Here is a 25,218-nt window from a genome sequence, read left to right as displayed (position 1 = left end):
TTGATCGTTTGAATTTGGTCACATGACTCAAATTTTCAATTCCACAAATGCAAGTAATCTACTTAATTGGGCCTCTCATGCATGATGACTAACATGGTTAATTAACTTAATTATACGTATAACTTACATTACGTATTCTTCTCGTCATCTTCCTTGATAGACATATGCAAAACCATATAGCAAATTAAACCAAGATTTTCACATGTAGGACATGTAAGTTTAGAAATTAATTCTTCTAGACCACTTCACATATTATTTGTGGTGTGACAAGTACATATACTTGAAGTTTTTCAATATGGACAATTCGACATTTATTTTTACTTTAATATTGAACAATGATATTCATGTATTCAACAATTAATTAAGAAAATGATTAAATTCTGCTTACTACCTTGTACTTTCAAGGGTTCATCAATTCAGTCTCTGCACTTCTAATTTAATAAGAAAAGACCTTGCACTCTCCAATTTCATCAAATCGATCCAATCCGTCACTATTCCGTCAATTTTCACTGTTAAAATGCTAACGTGGGACCTTCTCATAGGGAAAATTCCCAAACTACCCATCGCTATGCAACCTGCCGATGCGTCAGTGTTGTGAATGTAGATGGGTAGTTTGAAAATTTTTCCCGAAAATTGATGAAGTGGTGACGGATTGGATCGATTTGATGAAATTGGAGAGTGCAAAAACTTTTCTGATTAATTAAATTAGAAGTGCAGAGACTGAACTGGTGAACCCTTGAAAGTACAGGGTAGTAAGCAGAATTTAGTCATTAAGAAAATTATAATTATTTGGAGGTAGAAGAATCCAATGTTTGAATTGTTTTATAATTTTAATTGTATTTAGTTCTAAAGGTACCACGAAAAAAGCAAAGTCTACAAAAACCGAGCATGAAGGTGAGAAAATGAATTAGGACTAAACTTCTTTTGTGAATGTCAAATGTTTCAAAATCATCGGGAAGAATTTTCCACTTATGCTGAACAAGTTATCAAAAGAAAGGATATCAAATGGATCATCCTTACACGAAATGGGTTTTAGAAGACAAAATGAAAGATGGAAAACCAAAGTCGGCAAGAAACCCAACCATACGTCTTTTATTTCTGCAAATCGATCGATAAATCCAGAAGTTTGACAATACCTAGCTATTATATAAGCAGAAAATGCGATAACGAAGATACGTACGGCAATGGGTAGTTCTAAGTCTAACTATCCATATCTTTTGGACTCGACGTAGAAGAGAGGAGAAGATATGGATGATGAACTCTTCATACAATAAATAGGGCCTACGATAGTACGTAGAGGAGCCAAAAAAACCAGCACTACTAGAAAGAAATGAAACAAACACTAATGAAGTTACCGAGTTCTTTAGCAGTCGTTCTCTTCATTCTCTCAACCCTTTGGCTCTCAACTACTTCAAATCCCATTCTCGAAAACTTCCTCAAATGCCTTCCAGAACAAACTCACTCCAACTACTCCATCTCTGAAGCCATTTACACCAGCCAAAATGCCACTTTTGAATCCGTTCTGCTGTCATACATCAGAAACGGCAGATATTTAACCCCTACAACTCCGAAACCATTGGCTATTGTAACAGCCAAGCATGAATCCCACGTGCAAGCAACTGTGATCTGTGCAAAGAGCCATGGCTTGCAGATTAGAATCCGAAGTGGAGGCCACGATTACGAGTGTCTATCTTACGTGTCACATGTCCCCTTTGTTATTCTTGACATGTTTCATCTCCGCGCCATTCATGTTGCGATGTCGCGGATGAGAGTGCTTGGGTTGAGTCTGTGGCTATTGTTGGTGAACTTTACTATGAAATCGCAAAGAACAGTAAAGTTCATGGGTTTTCAGCTGCAGCTGGTCCAACTGTCGGTGTTGGTGGTCACTTTAGTGGCGGTGGGTATGGTGTCATGATGAGAAAATATGGGCTCACCGTGGATACGGGATAACATTGAAGATGCTAAACTAGTTAATGTGAATGGTACAGTTCTTGATAGAAAGTCTATGGGAGAAGATCTTTTTTGGGCCATTAGAGGTGGTGGTGAAGCAAGCTTTGGAGTCATTTTGTCATGGAAAATAAAGCTGCTAGCTTCCAGGGACAGCTAAAGTGACTGTATTCAACATCGGAAGGACCCTTGAGCAAGGCGCTAGAGATGTTCTTTACCGGTGGCAACACGTTGTTAGAATCAAATGGACTTGCCACATATTATTATAATGTATATGATGATTAGCTTAATATCAATCCTAGTTTAACATGGATACAAACTGTAAATCAATACTAGTAACTTAATGAAGCAGTGTATCAATTCATTAAGGATAGTAATCCATTGCTTAGTCTACAAGAAATGCTACAAGATTGTGATACATTAGGATTCTAATTAGGAGACTTGTCCCTTAAGAATTACCTTAATGGAAGGAATTTAAGGGTTAACTATCCTATATAAATAGAAGAACTTGGTCCCTGTTACCACCACGTTTTGCATATTGATCTGTCCATTGAGAAGTAAGTTGGTAAGTAACAGAAGACCATCTTCAAGTGATCATTGTTGTGTAGCTGCAGAGATGGAATCCATGCCAGTAATTGCTGAAGGTAAGTCTTGATTCTTGTGTGATTGTTGTCGAGCTTATATGCATATGATTGTGAGCATGAATATGGTTTTACAATTGGTATCAGAGCGTAGGCTCACAAATATGATTTTTAGTTTTTGCTTGACATGAAATCGATTTAAGGGTTTCGCAAAACAATCAAAAAAAAAAAAAAAATTTCTTTGCTTTACTGGTTAACAGGCCGACTATAGGCCCAGTCATAGCACGTGGACTAGCCAAGCCCAAACTCGACCAAAACATGAAGAACAGGTGACCGTTGTATTACAACGGTTAGTTATGATCAAGAACGAGGTGTGGGACTGGATTTGGAAACGCGCGAGATGTTTTCATCTCGAGAAGGGATTCAAAACCCCAACTGCTGTGAATCAAGAAGCCAATAGAGTCGATTGCTGCATCTGGATATCGAATTCATGCTTCCGCTGAGATTTTTTGCAGCAAATTGAGAAAAAAGAGAAATCAGGTTTTTCTGTGAAATTGATTTCGATTCATAGCATGATTATTGAGTTTTTGATTGTGTTCAAGAACCCTAGTTGCATTCCCAGCGTGTGTTAGGTTAGAGTAGATGGTGACCGGATGAAATTTACAATTTCTTGATTGTTCTGTGGTTTCTTGGAATTGAAACAATTGTCTGTGCTTGAATGTGTATGTTTAGATATGCATGTTGAATTGATTAATGATATGGTATTGTATCTGTGATCGTGTAACAATGTATAAAGAATAAAAATCTCCCAGAAATTGTTTCCATATTGTTAAAATTGACAGATGCAAGAGCTTATTTTCTTACAAGGATGAATCTGGATAGAATATAAAGTTAAGAGCTCATATGTTCTGTGGTTTTCTGTTGGCATAAGTGATTATGATGCACAAAGCATCCTTCATTGATGTTGACAGAAAACATATGATATAACAAAACTAAAATTGTTTTTTGTGTTTTAAAATAATGCTTCAATTTTATTTTCCAAAGAAGTGGTCAAGTGTGGTTTTAGAATACAAAACAGCAATATGCATGCATGATGAAAATAAATCCAGATACTTAGAGATTTTTCTTCTGTCTAAAGATGTGGATAAATTTCTTTGGATAATTTATTTTCATTAAACATGGCATATTGATAAAGAACTTAAGGATGTTATGCTTCTGCTCAAAAGTGTTGCTTAACATTGTTTTTGGTTATGGACTGACAAGAATGCAAGTATGGAATGATTAGGTTTTCTGTATGAACTCTTCTTGTTTTGGTTGCTTAAAGTTCTTAAAAGATACAGAAAACTTAAAGTAACTTCTTTACAAACTGAGAACTCACATGAATTTTATTTTGCTCCCTAGGTAACTCCTACATGAACTTGAACAATGTCTTGATGCTAACTGGAACCAACTATAGAGCTTGGCTAGACTCTGTAGAGAATTATATGGGAATGCATGAAAACATAGACTATTGCTTTACTGAGGATAAGCCTATAGAGTTGAATGAAAAAGCACCAAGAAAGAGACTGATCTTTATAAGAAGTGGCATAGATCCAATAGAATGGCTAAGAACCTCATTTGTACATCTATGTCTAAGACTGTTAGGGGAAGTATAGAGGAGCCTGAGCTAGCATCAGATTTTTTGGAACTTATAGGTGCAAAGTTTAAAGAAAGTGAAAAAGCAGAAGCAGCTAGGCTAACTAAGGAGTTTCATGATTTGAAGTACATGGGTTCAGGGGGAGTTAGAGAGCATATTATGAAGATGATCAATATAAATGGCAGACTCAGGGAGCTCTTGATGGGGGTTAGGGATGAGCAGGTAGTGCATTATGCACTGCATTCCCTACCTAACAGTTTTAGTCATCTTAGGACCAGTTATAACTCACAAAAGGGCAACTGGACTCTAGATGAACTTATATCCATTTGTGTGGTTGAGGAAGCTAGGATCAAGGAAGAAAAAGAACCTGCTACAGCCATAAACCTCATAGAAAAGCCTAACAGGAAAAAGCCCCAGAAAAAGTTGAAGCCTATCAAAGCCATAACTAAGAGTTCAACAGCTGCAGTGGCCAAGGAAAACAGGCCATTTGGGTTCAAGTGCTACTTTTGCAAAAGAGTAGGACACATGAAAAAAGACTGCATTGGCTACAAGAACTGGTTAGCCAAAAAGGGTAAGATTTTTTCTAATACAGTTTTTTCATTAGAAATTAATCTTATAAATGTTGAACCACAGTCTTGGTGGATAGATTCAGGCTCACCTATTCATATTACTAATTCTTTGCAGGGATTCATAAGGAGGAGAATCCCAAAAAGTGATGAAGTGAACTTGTGTGTGGGCAATGGCATGAGAGTGGTAGTCAAGGCTATTGGCACCTTAAAGCTTGATCTAGGATTAGGAAAATTGTTAGTTTTGGACAATGTTTTTTATGTACCCTCCATGAGAAGGAATTTGGTTTTAGTTTCTCTTTTAGTAAAATATGGTTGTAGACTTGTTATTGATAGTAATGGAATTCTTATTTCTTAAAATTATGTTCAAATTGGTGATCTGGTGTTATTATGAACGATTATTTACAGTTAAATTGTTCAATGGCTCAACAAGAAATTTTACTTGTTGAAAATAACACAAACAGTACTAGCACTTTAACAGGTGTTAAAAGAACCAAACTAAATGAAAAGTCTGCATTTTTATGGCATAGAAGACTCGGCCATGTTTCAAAAGAGAGACTGAAAATTTTGGTGAAAAACAAAATCTTAAATGAACTAGATTTTTCTGATCTAACAGACTGTGTGGAATGCTTTAAGGGAAAAATAACCAATACTAGAAAGAAGACTGCATATAGAAGCCAAAATTTACTAGAACTCATACATACTGATATATGTGGTCCACTTAGGCATCAAACTATCTGTGGGAATGTGTATTTCATCACATTCATTGATGATTTTTCTAGATACAGTTATGTTTATCTACTTTCAGAAAAAGCACAAGCATTGAAAGCTTTTCAAATCTTTAAGTCTGAGGTAGAGAATCAACTAGAAAAGAAAATCAAAACAGTGAGATCAAATAGAGGTGGTCAGTTCTATGACAAGTACACTGAATCTGGCCAACAAAAGGGTCCATTTGCCTTGTTTTTGCAAGACAATGGAATTAAAGCTCAATATACAACACCCTATAACCCACAACAGAATGGTGTTGCAGAGAGAAAGAATAGGACTCTTTTGAACATGGTTAAATGCATGATGTGTTTGCCTAAATTTCTGTGGGGTGAGGCTTTAAAGAATGCAAATTATATGTGCAACAGGACACCTAGCAAAGCTATAGAAAAGACTGCTTTTGATCTTTGGCGTGGCAGGAAACCTAGTCTTCATCACTGCCATGTTTGGGATGCCATGCAGAAGCTAGGATTTATAATCCAAGCTTGATTAAACTTGATCCCAAAACTGTTAGTTGCTATTTTATAGGTTATCCAGATAAATCTAAAGGTTATAAATTATATTCTGCTCATCATTCACTTAGAATTTTTGAAACACATCAAGTAAAGTTTCTGTAGATACCTCTACTAGCATGACTAGTTTACTATCTCACCAAGCATAAGTAACACCCTCTTTGGGACACCCACAAGCCATGGTGAGGCCCAACCACTACTTGCATCTTGTAGCCCTATGTTCAAGCTACGCCACGGTATCCGGAAGTCGCAAATCCGTCGCCGGGAAGCCACCTTTCCGGCCTTGCCAAGTTGCCCTCACAAATATGCTTTTTACACTAGAATAGTTATCTTTGCTTGTCCCACATCGAAAACCATGTAAAGGAGATGGCTTCCTTCACTTATAAAAGGAATGCCTCCTCCCACAACTAAAGGGATCCCATTACATCTCTTGTAATCTTGTTAGGCCACAAGGCTCGACACACTAGTGCACATTCAAGTGGACGTAGTTTCCCGCTAAGGCGGGAAACGAACCACTATACATCTTGTGTCAATCTCTCTCCCTCTCTCTCTCTTTACTTATCGTTAATTAGATCCCCACGGATCCAAGCATTAACAGTTTCTAAGTGAAAAAGTTCACAATACAAATTTTCACTAGGCCAATAACCTCAATATACAACACTTTTTACACAACGAAAAAAAAAAATTGTTGTGTGATGATGGAAAGTCAATCACACAACATGACTAAGAACCATACGTTGTATAAGGCCATAAAAATTTTGATGTTTTCATGGAGAAGGTGATTGCACAACACTGGCAGGAATATTTTGTTGTGTGAATGATTAAAAAAAGAGTGGCAGATTTCCCGCCTAGCTTGACACAAATTTGGGTCCAAATATGTACTACATTGCACAACATCATGGTTATACCTGTTGTGTGATACTAGGTTGCAATTTATCATACAACAGTTTTAGACTTGTGTTGTATGATTAAATTATATATTATTGACAATTCTGGATGTGCCCCCAAATGCTACTCCTTCTACCCCAAAACGTACAATTTTGGAGAACTTATATAGGTCATGGTTTGAGGATCCTACAACGTAAAAACCTTATTTCTGTTGTCTGAATGAAACTTGTTTATCGTATCACCAAAACCATTGTACATAGCGCGGCAGCGCGGGAACTTTCCCTCCTTGGAACCTAAGTTGAAATTTAAGTTGTAGACGATCAGACAACATATTGGGATGTGTTTGTTGTGTGATGCAATAATAAAAAATAAAAGGAGTGTTGGGTTTTGACTTGGGTAAATGAATAACACACCCTTTTCTGACACAGAGAGAAATAACTTCTACCAAAACCAAGAACTCACAATCTCTACCAAAACCAAAAACTCACAATCTCTCACTAGCCCCGCAAGCTCTCACCGTAAACTGTCACCATTTTCAACTCACCACCGTATTCTCTCATCGAAACACCATCACTGGCATCCTGCAACCTCTCCTCAGTTTGCGTATGGACGGTTCGATTCTACTCATTGGTTTGGGTTCGATTTGGGTTCGATTATCCTCAGTTTGATTAGAGTTCAGCTTAGTTTGTATTGGGAAGAAGGTGGAGGAGAAAGGAGTTTTGATTAGGGTTCTTCATTTTGGGGATTTCTGAGCAACTCGATTTAGGGCTTTCTCGAAGCAATCGATTTGGTATGTTGGTTTTCGCCTTCTTCAGTTAAGGTTATTTGTACTTTATATCTTGGGATACCTCTGAGTTATTGAATATTAGGTTTGATAATAGATTTCGTCAGTTGTTCAGAAGGTGAGAAGAAGAACCGAAACCCTTTATGATTTCTGTAATTACCGGATGGAACAAAATTGATAGAGTTTGAGTAATGACAGTTATTCAAACAAGCAACAACACAAATAAAAGAACACAAGAATTGCTGACGCAGTGTAAACCTCTCCACTGAGGAAACTTCACTGCGTGGCTTTTAACGTAGCCAACACGAGAATCAAATCCAATATGAATCAAATCGTTACAGATCACAAGTAGTGGTATTCAACACAACCACATTGACTAGCAACAATGCTAATTTGCTCACAACTGTAAAAGACCTATTCTAAACAACTATGAAGCAATCTGTATAGATGAAGAAATCTGGACACGCCTTCAAATTCAATCTTGCCTTGAAGCCTCACTGATCTCAATCACATATGCAAGTGATGAATGCAGTGAACAAGCAGTATGATCAATCAATCAAACAAACAATGAGAGTTTTGTAAAACAGTTAGTGCAGACTATGCAGCACAATTAAAATTCTCAATCAGAAAACTCTTCATCTCATAATGCAGTTTCAAAACCTTTTATAGAAGATAAAGACTCCCCCTCAATCCAATCACATTAAACACCGATTGAGATAAACATGGAAAGGTTTTTCAAAACAATATGCAATCACAATCTTTTATCTTATATGTATTCAAAACAATTCTAAATGCAGATAAGATTTCCTAAACTCCTTTCCTTAAACACTATTTGAATTGGAGAGTTTAGACCCACAATATATGCATCAATCACATGCAAATTGATATGATATGCAAATTAAAAGCTCTCTAAATCTAGACCATATTTTCAGAATTATATGGAGAAAGAATCGTGTACAATCAATGCGTCTAACCCTAATTGATTCCTATTAGGAAAGATCTTTATAACAAAAGATTGCCAATTAAAATAAACAGACCTAAATCAATTAGGTCTTCAATGGGACGATTTTAACTGGTGAAAAAAATCTTTGCATAATAAAATTTAAGAATAGAAAGATACTTTCCAAAAACAAACTTCCTAAAACCTAGGACTGACTCAAGGATTGCAACACATATTGCAATCCCAATGCATATGCTGACTCATGAGATGCATTTACCTGTAACGTATTTGAGATCAGTATTAGGCCCTTTTCCAGCTTCTTCAGTGATGAATTGTCATGATATACTTCACTAGCTTTATATGGGAATGCCAACAAATAACATGTACAAAATCTTGTACTTACAATCTCCCCCTTTGGCATTCCTATACAAAACACATCTAATTAATACAAACTCCCCCTCAACAAGTACTTGAGGATCCTCACTTGGGAAGAAGCCTGCAATTCATGTAACACTTATCACACACACCTTGTAAAAAGCAAGTTAAAGATAAGGCATAGGAATGTCAACGCAATTTCAAGATCAATATCAAAAGATTTAAACAATCAAAGCACAAGTTGATCAAATTCACCAATATTCTCCCCCTTTTTGTCTAGGAATGACAAAGGCAACCTTCAGCTTGTAGTTAATGAACAAGTGAGAGCACAACATAATAAAACCGAACATGTAGACACAGCTTGTGAATGAACCCAAGAATACCAGCTCTTGTGCTGCTCGTACTTGAGTGAATAAGTAGAGGAGCATGCAACAAGGAACAAAAGCACATACTTCAAATATTTCATTCCGATATCATCATATTCCTTTGTCTTATTCCCTGCATGGGACTCAGAACCTCAACATTGGTATCTTCCCACTTCTATCAATCTCTATGTGCATGGCCTTCCCAATTTTCCAAAATTTAATGCAGCAGCCAACTCCAGAGCTTGCAAGAACCATCCATGAATTCATTGTCAAGTAGATAGAGGAAGATAACGAACTAGCTTATGAAGCACACAAAAACTGAATATCGTTTTTTTTTTTTATATATATATATTTTTTAATTTTTATATATATATCGAAAACGCAAAACTAACAACCTAAAAATAGCAAAAAGGTTTCAATTTTCTTCCCCCCACACTTAAACCAAATATTGTCCTCAATGTTTGACAAATAATCACATGTAATGAAAAGATTTAAGTATAGAAAGAGAGAGAAAAGAAAACAACAAAAACAAGTATAGTTAAGAAAAGTAGAGAATGCTCCCTCTTGTAGACCTCCCAATGCACACAACCTTTGGAGACGAACTAAAGACACAAACCTCAAGGCTAATTAAGCCTTGACTTCCTAACATAAGTTCCATGCCAAACATGCTCCAAAGGTACTCCAATAATGCTCAAAGACAATAGGAAACATCACTTGTCACAAACTGATTTCAGCTAAAACCTTGCAGCAGTCCTACTTCCGAGGCTTATAGCTCATCCATTCAGAATCGGAATCCAAAGATCCTACTTGGAGATGAAAGTTCATATTCAGGGCTTTCCGTACATATGTGGCGCAAATTCTAAGTCCAAGGGATGTGAAAACTAGAGACCTGCAAAGTTAGCAAAAAAATACAGAAAACTGTCAGAATGCTGACAGAATGTCCTTTGTCCATTCAAACCTGAATACCGGAAGCTACAGGGGTCACATTCAGAAACCCTTTGGTATGAATGAAGTAGACATCTGGGGCTTCAAATACATATAAGGCTTGTCTCATTTGGACCCCGGGAATTATCCCCTGTTTTGCGCTTTATGTGGCTCAGCTGCCCAGTTTTCTGGTTTTCTGCCCTGACCTTTCTGTACTCAACTGGAGACTGCAGACTCATTAGAACTCAGAATTTCTATCTGTCAACTCCATTGGAAAATAGACTCCTGGGGCTTTTGATCCATGTATGGCACGTCTTCTGATTCCAAGTGAGCTGTGAACCCTAGCCGTTCAAAATGAACTGATCCGCGAGCCAGAAAAACTGTTTCGGTCAACAGTGATCTTCTTCTATCTTTCCTCAACTATATGACCTGCACACACACTAAAAACATAAAAAGGAACCAGAAAAGAAGAAATGAAATTGAAAAGAAGATTCAGGTAAACTATAACACCCTTTTAACATAAAAGTTTCCTATGCCGTTGCCATCTCCTCATCCATTCATTGGATTGCCTCCCAATTAGTGCTTGGTTTCATGTCATACAAGCGCACTTTCATTTGCAAATTCATTGAACTTCTCATGTTCAGTAATCAGTGACCTATTCAATGACCTAATCGGTGACCTGATCGGCTTCACCACTGAAACCAAAATCATTTACATGGTTTTTGTCCACGGGATAGACCCATCTCTGGTATATGTACATCAGAAATATGATATCATCACGGAACACACAAAAAAGCGATGCAGCATTGACATTTTTATGACAAATGCAACTTATGTAGCGGAAGCTATGTAGAAGGAGGATCACCAGTAGATGTTTCGCAATAGACACTAGCCCAAGAAGAATCAATCAGAGAAAGATAGCCCAAGTATCAATACTCCCCCTAAGTGTGATCATGTGATGAGAGATGCAAGGATGAAATGCAAACACACAATGAGTGGGTTGTATCCAAATGCTAAGAACATATTTAATTCGCATAGCTTTTCCAACAAGAGCAATACCACTTAATCATAAACAAGAGTGCAACAAAATAAGTTCACACGAGTGAATTGATTCCGACAATCACAAGGTAAGATAGAGGGTGATCGAGTATTCTATACCTCTTGTTGTGAAGAGTGAACATATCTCAAGATGGGGTGTGTAATATTTGTGGAAACCTGAAAACCAAGCCTCACATACGAAACAAATTTAAGCATGTAAACTATATTCCCCCTTATAACACCGTGAGGGCATGATTTTGAATTTTTCTTTTGGCCTTTCACACAAAGTAACATTTTTGCTCAAGAAGACTACGACCCATGTAATGAGTATTAAGCTAGCAGCTCCCAAGTCAGATGACTTTAGGGTACTAGATGTAACAAGGACATCCCAAAGAGCACATCTACTCGAGTCAATAGTCTCATAATCCACCGGGGTGACCAAACCATTCCCGTTTCTTCCCAATCCTCATATCGTTCGTCACGACCGAGGGCTGTTTACTTTGGCAATAGCCTGGCCATGCTCCATATAAAACATTTTTTTTTTTTTTTTTTTTCAAGGAGCAGCAAAAATAAGGAAATATTCCGTACAAGAGTATTGAGAACAGGCCAACCAACAAATATGACTTACCACCTCTTAGAGTATGTGTGCATGTGAGGATTCAAGGTGATAGAGAATATGTTGTTCAAGCTCACAATTACAGAGTGATGCAGGAACAAATTCAAAACATGCTAAGCAGCTCATTGCACACAGATTTAAGAAAAGGAGTAGAGCCCTCATCAATCTAAGTTCAAATTAATCTGTCAGACACTTAGGGATACAAATCACAATCTTGAATTTCCAGAAACTGATCCTAACAATGCAGAAACGTAAATAATAATGCACCTATACTACCATGAAGACATACAACATGAATGCATGCAAAATGGATCAAGCGAAGTGAGAGTATCAATACTTAGAGCATCCACCAACGGTGCTTCTAAGTGATTCAAATTGAGTTCTGTCTAAAGGCCTAGTAAACGAATTAGACAATTTGTGTTCAGTACGTAGGAACGAAAGCAAGCTCAAGCATATTATCAAGATTATTCATATGAGCAGAAAAATAATTATTTGAACCTTTTTTAATCCAGATTTGCTTCTGCTTCAAATTCTGCTCTTTGGGGATTGCAATCCTGCTAATCAACTTCAGATGCTCTTTCAGCTCTGCTTGCAGCGATGTAGTTGAGCCTATTTTTGATGCTTTCCTCTGATTTTGAGTGACCCTGCGGAGCATATTACATCTAGGACGTATGTGTCCCAATTTTTCGCAGAAATGACAAGTGGGAGTGAAACTTTTTGAGTTATGAACATACCTAGGCTGACGCACAGAGATGTGACTGTCAGAACTTACCTGAGTTCTCCTTTGATGAGGTGGAGGTGCTGAATCAAATTTAGGCTTTTGAGGAAGAGTTGGGGGATGAGTTTCTTGGTTATTTGATGAGCTTGAGTGCACACTTGAGCTCACACCTTTCACAAAGTTAGAACGATTGATTTTTGCACCTTTATGCCGCAACCTTTTCTTGTTGGTGTGTGGTTTTCCAATTCCAATCATTTTGGAAACCAAATCTGACCCTATTGAGAATTTGTTGAACTTTTCTTGAGACTCTTCAAGCTTGACCTGCAAACTCTCAATTTTAGAGGTTAGTGAGATATTCAGATTTGATTGGGCTTTAACTTCAACCTGAAGGGTTTTAATCCTGTCAATCAACTCAATACGCTCCACCTCCCAATTTTGGGAATTCATCTTATCCTGCAAAATATCAAGTTTGTCAGTGTAAGCAAAGAGTTCACCTTCCCATTTTTCTTTGCATGATTCAAGATTTAACTCGGCCTTGATCTTTGCTTTTCTGATTTGCTCAATCTCGTTCTCAAGTTTAAGATTTCTTTTGAACATCACTCTTGAAGCTTTATACAGTTCCCTGCACTTATCATTAGTCACATCATCTGATATATCAAAAATCTTACCTTTACTGTTGGAATCGTCAGATGCCTCATGATAAGGTGAGGAGATGAAAGCAATATTCTCTTCTTCATTCTCAGTTTGAGAATTTTCCTCACTGTCGCTCCAAGTTGACTTAAGAGCCTTGTTATTTTGTGAGCTATATTTTCTATTTCCACAATCAGAAGAGATATGACCAATACCACCACATTCATAACGTATAGGTTTTTCAACAACGCTTTTCTCTTTATCAAAATTATTGACTTTTGGGTTTTTGTCAAATCGTTTTTCAGATAATTGCCCCCTTTTTGATTCAGATATACTTTTTGAAGTACTACCATAAGAGTTTTTATTTTTCAGAAATTTTTTAAACTCTTTGGTTAGTAAAGCTAAATCCACAGAATCACTATCATCCACATCTTTCATTTTAACAGAAGAGATAGCAAAATTTTGTACCTTTTTCTTAGGCTTGAACCTCATCATGATCTTCCATTGCGAGTAATCTTCACCATCAAAATATGGGGGACACTTTATCGAACTAGCAGCTCTGTCACATTCATGTTCCATCATGTCCTCGGATCTACTAAAAAGCTTTAGAACCAGCTCTGATGCCAATTGTAATTACCGGATGGAACAAAATTGATAGAGTTTGAGTAATGACAGTTATTCAAACAAGCAACAACACAAATAAAAGAACACAAGAATTGCTGACGCAGTGTAAACCTCTCCACTGAGGAAACTTCACTGCGTGGCTTTTAACGTAGCCAACACGAGAATCAAATCCAATATGAATCAAATCGTTACAGATCACAAGTAGTGGTATTCAACACAACCACATTGACTAGCAACAATGCTAACTTGCTCACAACTGTAAAAGACCTATTCTAAACAACTATGAAGCAATCTGTATAGATGAAGAAATCTGGACACGCCTTCAAATTCAATCTTGCCTTGAAGCCTCACTGATCTCAATCACATATGCAAGTGATGAATGCAGTGAACAAGCAGTATGATCAATCAATCAAACAAACAATGAGAGTTTTGTAAAACAGTTAGTGCAGACTATGCAGCACAATTAAAATTCTCAATCAGAAAACTCTTCATCTCATAATGCAGTTTCAAAACCTTTTATAGAAGATAAAGACTCCCCTCAATCCAATCACATTAAACACCGATTGAGATAAAAATGGAAAGGTTTTTCAAAACAATATGCAATCACAATCTTTTATCTTATATGTATTCAAAACAATTCTAAATGCAGATAAGATTTCCTAAACTCCTTTCCTTAAACACTATTTGAATTGGAGAGTTTAGACCCACAATATATGCATCAATCACATGCAAATTGATATGATATGCAAATTAAAAGCTCTCTAAATCTAGACCATATTTTCAGAATTATATGGAGAAAGAATCGTGTACAATCAATGCGTCTAACCCTAATTGATTCCTATTAGGAAAGATCTTTATAACAAAAGATTGCCAATTAAAATAAACAGACCTAAATCAATTAGGTCTTCAATGGGACGATTTTAACTGGTGAAAAAAATCTTTGCATAATAAAATTTAAGAATAGAAAGATACTTTCCAAAAACAAACTTCCTAAAACCTAGGACTGACTCAAGGATTGCAACACATATTGCAATCCCAATGCATATGCTGACTCATGAGATGCATTTACCTGTAACGTATTTGAGATCAGTATTAGGCCCTTTTCCAGCTTCTTCAGTGATGAATTGTCATGATATACTTCACTAGCTTTATATGGGAATGCCAACAAATAACATGTACAAAATCTTGTACTTACAATTTCATCAATCCATAAATGATATAGTAATTAAGTTGGTTTTTGTGTTTTTGTTTTTGATGAAACTGGGTTACATTGCTATAAGAAATTGACCCTCTTTGTGTTTTTTGCAGTGTTCTATTAATGCTTTTTGTCGAATTGGAATGATGCTGGGTTACACAATTTTCTCAGTCTTCTTCTCTCCCCGAAATATGAAGTCCATGGCTCCACGCCAACCTCCGCATCCCACTCACAAGTAAATCTGCTATCCATTCAAACTATCTAAGCTCCCATCTCCTAGCCCAAGCCAGATCCGCCGCCTCCAAGTCCTCCCTTGCCAAGTAAAGGAAAATTCTTAAAGGTTGTATCTTGTGCAGGTTTAGCTTTGGAGTTTTAAAGAGAGTAGTGACTGACCCATTTGGTGGTTTGTCGAATTGGAATGATGAAGACGGAGATATTGACCCTTGCTCTTGGTTTGGGGTTGAATGCTTAGATGGAAAAATTGTGGTCTTGTAAGTACTCGATCTCTTTGCTTCTTCTTTCATTTAATAATTTCATTGGGGCTGATCAAAATTGTGTCTTGGTTGGAAGATTCAAATCAGCCCACCATCAAAGTGTGAGCTCAGCAAGACAGTAAGCTTGTATGTATAATTTTATCATTGATTTTGTTCTTCCATATGAGTGTTATTGTGAGACCTATATGTGTTAAAATTTTTGTCCATCTGTTCAAAGTTGTTATGGAATACACTTTTGACCATTACTTAGCTTTGGTAACTCCATTAGAATGCTTAGAACTGAAATAGATTAAGGTTCAAATATTGCACACCATGTGTTTGATAGTATGCCTCAAAGACAACCACCAAGCTGAACTAGTGGGTTGTTCTGTTGTTTTCGAAAAACCTGTACTTCTTCTTTTAATCTCAGTTTTTGGTATCTTAAATAAGATTCTTCAATGATCGTTTTAAACTTGGTTTCACGCAAAATGAACTTGAAATGAGATACTTATGATATTTTGAAGTTAACACAGTGTTTCAGGATTTCTGCAGAAATCAACATTTTCTATCAATTTGGATCTCTGTTTGACCATTCATTTGAATTCCGAATAACTTGAAATTTTCTGAAATTGTGCCTTTACATGTCTAGTTCAAATCTGGAGAGTTGTGCTTGAAAGCACCACAAGGACGATTGTTGGTGAATTTTTCTTTTTTGCTACCAGTTTTCTGAAAATTTCTGAAACTTGCTATTTGGTAAGGTCCTATTTGCCTATGTAATTGTATAGTTGCTATATGCTATATCATTGTATATTGGAATTCAAAACAAGGTGCTGTCTCTGATAAGATGATAGTTAGTCATTTGCTTATATCTCATTGTACTGTACATTTAGAATATGGGCACTTGCATCGATGGTTATTAGATTGTTTTGTTTTTGGCTTGCATAAGAACATGGAGATGAGCGTTATAATTATGAAACTGAGTTTCAGAATTTCTGAAAGATTTATGCTTGGATGGGTGAATATGTAAAGCAATTATGAAACTGAGGACTTCATTATATTTCTATTAGTTGTTAGTTCAGTTACAAAGAAAGCCATGGATAATTGAAAATAAGCTGTTTTGTCACAAAAAGAAATTTCTTTCTTCAGCATCAGCCTCTGTGCACAACTATATATTGAAGACCTTTGTCATGGAAAGATGTCAAAAAAAGAAGCAATTAGGCTTTCAAATATATTTCTGCTCACCTCATTAGAGATGCCAGTTTCAAGAATAAGTCTGAAATAAATTCGGTGATTGAGGTAATTAATCAATAGTAGTAATTATTTACTTTTTTGGTTTTCTATTCAAACGTGCCTTCTTTCTCTTTATCTCTTATGTCAGTTATGTGTAGATCTCCCTTGCAGCTCTATTTTCAAGTTGAGCAGGAACTGGTGATTCAGTCCACCAGATTGAAAACATTGATAAGAGATTTTAGATGAAATTGTAGAGGAACAGGAGAAATGAACACCAACGCTACTTTAGTATATAGTAAATATATAACTAGAAATGACACCCGCGCATTGCTGCGGGATTTGTTGTTGTTATCAACTTTGTATCCCAAAAACGAAATAGTAATTAAGTTAGTTTTTGGATTTTTGTTTTTGATGAAACTGGGTTACATTGCTATAAGAAATTGATCCTCTTTGTGATTTTTGCAGTGTTATATTAATGCTCTTTGGTGCTTGGACAAGCTGAGCTTTTGCAAAGGAGGTGAAGAATTTCTATCTCTATTTTGGTTTTGCTTCTGATTTGGGTTCATAAACAATGCTTATGTAATAGAACCGAAACCCTTTTATGTTCATTGTTGGTGATGCTACATATGCTATTCTTTGATTAAAGTTGCTTTCAACTAAATGCATAGTTCTATGCATAATTCTCAGAATATATGTGCCATGAAATCTGATACATTTATAAAACATGACAAGTCTTGCTGTGATGTGATGGATTTTGGGTTTAAGTTGATGTACTGTTGTACTTTTGTAATGGTAATCTGTTTCCTTGGGAACTCATGATGATTGTACTAGAACTTTGGGGAGAGTATTTTAGCTTTTTTGGCCTAGTGTGTGGCAAAGTTTGTGGTGGTATTAGCTGGAGTCTGAATGATTGCAATTATGATATTGCACCTGTGGGAATTATATTATAGGTAGTGGACAACTTATTGATTTTAATGAGAATTATGTCTTTTAGTAAAAAAGGTTGTGGTTTTTCAAGAAGTTTATTGCCTAAATAGAAACAGAATTCAGTCGGAAAAGCTATTTATTTATTGTTATTTTTTTAATTCTGTTTAGGGTGTTGATCTATAATTTTGTCTGAAACCCCTCTACAAATGAGCAACAATGAATCTCAAGGAATGGTCTCACAGTAATTGGCCGTTTGCGTTTCTCTTCCTGTTTGGTGTAAATCTGCATTCTAAAGATTTCATAGATAACTGCAACTCACTGGTGGTTATTACAGAGACAATATCATGTATTTGCACGGAAATTTGTCTTGGATTTTATCATCAATAGTGTCTTTGGTCATCTCTACCCTTATGGCCCAATTGTGGCTTTTGCTTTGCAGGTGAAGTTCAAGAGGATACTGAACATGGCGTGAAAGACTTCAGAAATGGAAGGAGATCCTCCAAAAAGAAAAGTTAGCGGAACAGTTGGACTCTGCAAATTCCAAGTATGTAGTTGAATTTGACATGAAAGAGGTTGAAAACAGTCTTCGCAAGGATGTAGTGGAGAAGGTAACAGAGACACAAGGAAAAGGGCGTTATGGATAGCTAAAAGATGGTGGCTTTGTCGTCCCAAACTTCCTTATACATACTTTCTTCAAAAGCTTGACAGCTCTGAGGTAACCTGTTGCTCTCCTATGTTTTTATCTTTGTTATACACCTTGTTCCTTGTTGAATGGTGTTGCACTAATTATGAGTTGGTGTTGAACTAAATATGAGATGGTGTTGCATTAATTATGAGTAATCTCATGCATATACTGCTTTCCATGCAAGAGTTTGTAACATTTGGGCTTCTCTTGTACTTCAGCGAGTGTGTTTAAGCAGCACAAGACCTTTCATATTCCATAGTATAGAAGACTAAACATTTTTTTTTCTGGACTAAAATAGTTAAAAATAGTACTGTATGGTGTAGATTTATGAAATGGGATGTGATCATGGCACCTTGCCATATCGCTCAGTAGTAGTTAATACTAGTAGACAAATAAATATGGTACTGTACAAGGAGGCTGAGTAAACTGAGAGACGTGAACTCATTTCCCAACTGCCTGTGAACTTTGTGTATTTTATGCCTCGCTTGGTGGTTCATTGGATGCTGCCATGTCAATTGTCCACATGTCCAAATGAAACAGGAAGCATCATGCATCTAAGACGATTTTTTCTCCATTGTTGGCTAAAAGTGCAAAGGTTTATGTTGGCAGTATCTGATGTTGTGGTTTGTCTTGGACAGGTTGCTGCTGTTGTATTTACAGAAGACCTAAAAAGAATATATGTTACTATGAAAGAAGGTTTTCCATTAGAATATGTTGTAAGTTTCCTCAACTTTTTGACAGACCTGATTCTTATGTCTGACTCATGGATGCTTAATGTCTCTCTGTATATGGTAGGTTGATATCCCCCTACACCCGTATTTGTTTGAGAATATCTCAAGTTCTGGAGCTGAAGTTGATCTTCTTTTCCCTTAGTTTTTCATTTAAATATACCTGGTTGATATTTGGTGTTGGTTGCAGTACATCGAAGAAACAGAAGAACTTGCGACAGAAGAACTTGCGATGAATGGTTTGAGAAACAACAGGCACATTCTGGACATGATTACTGAGGAACTACTAGAGAAGGATTACTAGGTTGGTAAGTTATAAAACGTACTTGTAGGGCATTATCACTATGATATTGATTCTAAAGCAATTACTTTCATATCTCTTGAAATTCTTGCACTGGACTTGTTAGATCTGTAAACTCACAATCTGCGGTTCCCAATTATAGGAGGTTATAGAGATTAGAGAAAATGAAGGACCTTTCTCCAGTCATGTTCGAGGATGTGAGCTATGGAGCTGAATTTGTTCATGTTCCTGACTCTATACTGATCATTCAAACAGCCAAAAAATGACTCCAACTGATGAACCATTAAAAGGGATTTCACAGTTTGTTGGAGCTTCAACAGGAACTTGGATTCTTAAAATCCCTGTTAAATATGTTTAAACAGTTATGTTGCCTCCTTTTGTTTTCCTTAAGTCTTCATTTTTCTTGTTCTGAACTTCTGGTGTAGTGCATTCTGTATGTTTAATGTTGGATTACTAATTTAATGGTTTGCAATGTGTTTTCTTTCCAATTAATCATTGTTCATTAGGTAAAATGGAGCTATATATGCACAAAATATAGCAAATGAAATTGATCATACAACAGGTTTATAGTGTGGCAATCCAACGTTGTCTGAATACATAAAAATTGACCATTCAGTGAATGCATTCTTTACATATCACACAATGGTTTTAAAAAAAAATGTCTTCTCATTTACAATCACACAACGATAAAAACTAAACTAATGTTGTCCAAAACCAATTCACACAACAAACAGACAATAAAACTGAAGTGTGATAGTATATCAGACGACGATGACATTAAAGAACACGTTGTCTGACTAGGCTTCCCAACAATCACACAATGGTTTTAAAAAAAAAATGTCTTCTCATTTTACAATCACACAACAAACAGACAATAAAACTGAAGTGTGATAGTATATCAGACAACGATGACATTACAGAACACGTTGTCTGACTAGGCTTTCCAACAACAGTTTGAAAACAAGTTCTGTTGTATGAATGATGCATCTGCCTACCATCTGCCGAGAGAAGACACAACGGTGATAACGAAAATCTGTCGACTGATTGCATATCATACAACGGTGTTGCACCGTTGTGCAAATTTTAAACACACAACGCTCCGATACACAACGGTGGGCATCCAAATCAGACAACGAATTTTACCCGTTGTCTGTTTCATTTTTTGGTGTAGTGTTTGAGGATTTAACCTCAGATTTTGAGAAAATTGTGTCAGATGAGAATATAAGTGTAGCATTGCCTTTAGAACAAGATGCAACTGATCAAGTACCTGATCAAGTAGCTGTACCTGGTCAAGTACCTGAACCAATCCTTGATGAAGAACCTCAAAATCCTCAAGTAGCTCAATCTAATCCTAAAAATCCTCAGCCTAGAAGATCACATAGAGCAAGAAAACCAACTTATCGGGGGGAGGGGGGGGGGGGGGAAGAGAGCGACTACATTGTTTATCTGCAAGAAGCAGAAATTGAAATGGACTGTGCAGAGGACAATGATCCAACTACATTTAATCAGGCCATTGAAAGTAGTGAATCTCATCAATGGCAGCTAGCAATGGAAGCATAAATTGATTCCATGAGTCAAAATGCAGTTTGGGAATTAGTTGAACTTGACCTCAAACAGAAGCCTATAGGTTGTAAATGGGTTTTCAAAACCAAAAGAGATGCAAATGGCAATGTAGAGAGACATAAAGCAAGATTAGTTGCCAAAAGTTTTACACAGAAGGAGGGCATTGACTTTACTGAGACTTTTTCTCCAGTTTCTACAAAAGACTCGTTTAGGATAATCATGGCTTTAGTGGCTCATTTTGATATGGAGCTGCACCAAATGGATGTTAAAACAACTTTCTTGAATGGTGAACTAGATGAAGTGATTTATATGAGGCAGCCAGAAGGATTTGTACAAGTTGGAAGTGAAAATTTAGTGTGTAAGTTAAGAAAATCAATTTATGGCCTAAAACAAGCTTCTAGACAATGGTACAAGAAATTTGATTATGTGATTTCTACTTTTGGATTTACAAAAAATTTGGTGGATGAGCGTGTTTATTTGAAGATAGTTGGGAACAATTTTATTTTTCTGGTACTCTATGTGGATGATATACTTTTGGCTAGCAGTAACATTAAACTGCTTAAAGACACTAAGAATTTTCTGTCAAAGAATTTTGACATGAAAGACTTAGGAGAAGCATCCTATGTACTAGGCATTGAGATTAAAAGAGATAGAGCACAGAGAATACTTGGTTTGTCTCAACAGAATTATATTACCAAAGTCTTGAAGAGATTTGGTATGGAGAAGAGTGCAGCTGGAGAAGTTCCCATGTCTAAAGGAGATAAGCTAACTAAGAAGCAGAGTCCCAAAAGTGATGTTGAGAAGGAAAATATGGAGTCAAAGTCTTATGCCAGACTTGTAGGAAGTCTCATGTATGCACAAGTCTACACTAGGCCAGACTTGTCTTTTGCACTAGGAATTTTATCAAGGTTTCAATCCAATCCAGGCCATGAGCATTGGGTAGCTAGGAAGAAGGTTTTAAGGTACCTGTAGAGAACCAAGAATTACATGCTAGTGTATAGGCAAGTGGAGGATCTGAAACTTGTTGGATTCTCAGATTCTGATTTTGCAGGGAACTATCTAGACTCCAAGAAGTCAACTTGTGGATATGTATTCATGCTTGCAGGAGGTGCAGTTGCTTGGAAGACCATGAAGCAAACTCTTGTTTCAACTTCTACTATGCAAGATGAATTTATTGCAGTATATGAAACTGTGTGTGAAGGATTTTGGATTAGGAATTTTCTCATGCAGACCAAAGTATTGAGTCAAATTGTGGCTGGCACACTTGTGATTTATTGTGACAATGAGGCTGTAGTTTTCTTTAGCAAGAACAGTAAAAGATCAAATAATTCCAAGCATATTAATTTAAAGTATTACAGTGTTAGAGAAAGGGAAAAATATAGTGAAATAGCTGTTTTGAGCATTGACACGAATTCACAGCTAGCAGACCCCTTCACCAAGGCCTTGTCAGTAGCAGCATTCTAGAAGCACACAGCAAGCATTGGAGTTTTAGCTATTCTAGATGCTTAGGTTCAGTAGAGAGTTAGTCCAGTTGGAGCAATTTAAATTTCTAAGGTTTCTGAGTTCTTGTATTTCCTTGAGTTGTGGATTTCCAGTTTATCTATCACAACTTGGTTGTAAAGACAATTTATTATTATCAATAAAATTTCTTGAGGTATTTTCAGATTTTGGTTATTGCTGCAGCTTTTATTGAATGTTCTGAAAATTGTCGATTTTGTACTTAAAAGTTATACTTGCTGATGGCTTAAATCATGTATAGCATGATGTTAAGGTTCAAGTAATAATTTTAAGCCATCAGTGTTTAGTAAATTTTGCTTGAGTTTCTGGTTTAAGAAACATAAAGTAGGACCTAATATATGTTTACTTGTTGATACACATTAGCATATTTTGTATCACTTCTGATTGGACATATGTCGATTGCAGAAGCTTGTGTTAGTGGTTTTGAAACTCTGCATTTTGTTAAAATGTATACTGTTTCTTGCTCTGCATAAGTAACTGTGATCTGATCATGTTGGAATGGATTTTTGATTCAAGTTTGTTATCTGGCGCGCACTTTGGTAAGTTAAATTAGTTTTGATATTTTCTGGTGCAAATCATCAAGTATAGTATGTGTCAGTCCAAGGGGGAGATTGTTAGAATCAAATGGACTAGTCACATATTATTATAATGTATATGATGATTAGCTTAATATCAAACCTAGTTTAACATGGATACAAACTATAAATCAATACTAGTAACTTAATGAAATAGTGTATCAATTCATTAAGGATAGTAATCCATTGCTTAGTCTACAAGAAAGGCTACAAGATTTTGATACATTAGGATTCTAATTAGGAGACTTGTCCCTTAAGAATTACCTTAATGGAAGGAATCTAAGGGTTAACTATCCTATATAAATAGAAGAACTTGGTCCTTGTTACCACCACGTTTTGCATATTGTTCTGTCCATTGAGAAGCAAGTTGGTAAGTAACAGAAGGTCATCTTCAAGTGATCATTGTTGTGTAGCTGCAGAGATGGAATCCATACCAGTAATTGCTGAAGGTAAGTCTTGATTCTTGTGTGATTGTTGTTGGGCTTATATGCATATGATTGTGAGCATGAATATGGTTTTACACACGTCGCACCTAAGCTACCTAAAGAAATCTTCATCAGAGCAATGCCTCAAGTGTTGAATACTAGTTTGGGTAACAAGACTGTGGAAGTGTCATTCATTGGTTTCTTCTTGGGACAAAGTGATGAGCTTCTTTCTTTGATAAATAGGAGTCTTCCTGAATTGGGTTTACAGAAAATGGATTGCTATGAAATGAGTTGGGTAGAATCTACGGTATTTTGGGCTAATAATTACCCAGTTGGAACTTCCATAGACGTTCTACTTGAAAGGCCCAAGGGGCCAACAGATAACTTCAAAGGCAAGTCTGACTACGTGAAAGAACCAATTCCAAAACAAGACATAGAATTCATATTGAAGGAGCTACTTAAGATAGAAAACTTGTGGATGGAATGAAACCCTTAAGGTGGAAGAATGAGTGAGATTTCTGAGTCGGAAACTCCCTTCCCTCACAGAGCCGGAAACCTGTTCATGATTCAATATTATATGTCGTGGGAGGAAGAAGGGATTGAGGCCACCAACAGGTACCTTAGCATATCTAGAAAATTTTACAAAATAATGACTCCATTTGTATCCAAGAGACCAAGAGAGGCCTTCCAAAACTATAGAGATCTTGACATTGGGGCCAATTTGGATAATTATGTTGAGAATATATGTCATCCCACATGGGAAAAATGGGACCTTGCCTATGTGTTTATAAGGGTTTGGGCCGCTCCATCCATTGCCAATTGATTTTGGATGTGAACCCCATATTACTTTATCATGGTATCAGAGCGGGTTACCCACATGTGCATGCCTAACGGCCACACGGGCTCCACATCACCCAAAGTTGTCCACGTGTATGGCTTGAAAATTCACCACACGTGCGGGGGCGTGTTGAGAATATATGTCATCCCACATGGGAAAAGTGGGACCTTGCCTATGGATTTATAAGAGTTTGGGCCACTCCATCCATTACCAATTGGTTTTGGATGTGAACCCCATATTACTTTATCAAATCAGACAATCTTTAATATTGCTAGAGTCTATGGAAGCAAATACTTTGAAGGTAATTTTGAAAGGTTGGTACATGTGAAGACCGATGTTGATCCCCAAAACTTTTTCAAGCATGAACAAAGTATTCCACCTCTTGCCCAGTATCATTTAGTTTAATGTATTAGGGGTGTAAATGTAAGGTCCTAAATTCGACTCACGGAACAATTATTGTACGTTAGCATTTAATAGTGTGTATTGTAATATGTGGTATCCAGAAGTGAATAAAAGAGTCGAAAGTTTTTTTTTTTTGTGAGTAATAGTCAACCACTTTATTAATAATAATTATACAAAAAATTACAACTTATAGATGTAGAAACTACATCAACATATGAAAATCAATACTAGATGCAATAAAGCATCAGAAATAAAACCTAATAAGGGTAATAAGGGATGCAATTAAGCATTTGATGAAGCACTGGATAGAATCCGGGTTATGTAAACCGGTACCAATAGTATGGTCAACTATACTTCCGCGCAAAGATATACGCCGAATAGAGGGTAACCTTCTATTAAGGTGACCGACGGTAGTGTGACCAACCTTGCCTACTCTATGCAAAAAAATA

The 25,218-nt window shown here is 36.5% G+C and overlaps 1 long non-coding RNA gene and 1 pseudogene across 1 annotated transcript; both read left to right on the top strand.

Moving 5' to 3' along the window:
• Nucleotides 1–1,114: 1,114 nt before the first annotated feature.
• Nucleotides 1,115–24,772, top strand: LOC121049148 (annotated as a pseudogene).
• LOC112166739 lies at nucleotides 7,613–19,283 on the top strand. The gene is made up of 7 exons (XR_002923393.2): nucleotides 7,613–7,685; nucleotides 15,218–15,339; nucleotides 15,461–15,595; nucleotides 17,273–17,324; nucleotides 18,174–18,449; nucleotides 19,058–19,135; nucleotides 19,215–19,283. It is a non-coding gene; the product is annotated as an uncharacterized LOC112166739 (long non-coding RNA).
• Nucleotides 24,773–25,218: the final 446 nt, after the last annotated feature.

The sequence above is a fragment of the Rosa chinensis genome, chromosome 5, assembly GCF_002994745.2.
Source record: "Rosa chinensis cultivar Old Blush chromosome 5, RchiOBHm-V2, whole genome shotgun sequence".
Lineage (NCBI taxonomy): Eukaryota > Viridiplantae > Streptophyta > Magnoliopsida > Rosales > Rosaceae > Rosa > Rosa chinensis.
Note: the sequence above shows the minus strand (reverse complement) of the source record. Positions and strands in the feature narration are given on the sequence as shown.